Raw genomic sequence first — 823 nt, 5'->3', positions numbered from 1 at the left:
CTCGCAAGAGGACTTTAGATACAGCTGAGGAGACAGACGAAGTTCTTGATATTCCGGAGAAGATAGATTTTGAAGATTCGGATTCAGGAACTGAGCAGAAAGAACCAGTAATCATGGGTGATCATATTGTTCAGGCTAATCCAGCTCTTATGGACTTTTCTTGGCCTAAAATTGATGATATTCAGTCAAGCATTCTTCATCCGGCTATTCAAGCTAACACCTTTGAAATCAAGCCTGGCACTATTCAGATGGTGCAGAATTCTGTTTCTTTTGGAGGAGCTGCGACTGAAGACCCCAACATGCACATAAGGAATTTTGTCGAGATCTGCAGCACTTTCAAGTATAATGGCGTGACTGATGAGGCTATCAAGCTGAGGCTTTTCCCATTCTCATTGAGGGACAAAGCTAAGGACTGGTTACATTCTGAACCAGCTGGGTCCTTCACTACTTGGCAAGATCTTGCGCAAAAGTTTCTGGTGAAGTTTTATCCGATGGCAAAGACTGCTGCTATGAGGAGTGCTCTTACTCAATTTGCGCAGCAACCTACAGAATCTATGTGCGAAGCTTGGGAACGCTACAAGGAAATGTTGAGAAAGTGTCCACATCATGGAATGCCCGATTGGATGGTGATCACTGGTTTCTATAATGGTTTGGGGGCCCAATCTCGGCCCATGCTCGATGCAGCAGCTGGAGGCGCCTTATGGGCCAAAAGCTATACTGAGGCTTATAATCTTATCGAGACTATGGCTGCAAATGAACATCAAAACCCAACTCAGAGGATGATGCCTGGGAAGGTAGCAGGTATTCTGGAAGTCGATGCAGC

At 45.3% G+C, this 823-nt stretch overlaps 1 non-coding gene across 1 annotated transcript; it reads right to left on the bottom strand.

The window, feature by feature from the left end:
• Positions 1 to 506: 506 nt before the first annotated feature.
• Positions 507 to 613, bottom strand: LOC141669345 (small nucleolar RNA R71). The gene has a single exon (XR_012553632.1). It is a non-coding gene; the product is annotated as a small nucleolar RNA R71 (small nucleolar RNA).
• Positions 614 to 823: the final 210 nt, after the last annotated feature.

This window comes from Apium graveolens, chromosome 6, assembly GCF_009905375.1.
Source record: "Apium graveolens cultivar Ventura chromosome 6, ASM990537v1, whole genome shotgun sequence".
Classification (NCBI taxonomy): Eukaryota; Viridiplantae; Streptophyta; class Magnoliopsida; order Apiales; family Apiaceae; genus Apium; species Apium graveolens.
This window is presented reverse-complemented; position numbering and strand designations above follow the sequence as displayed.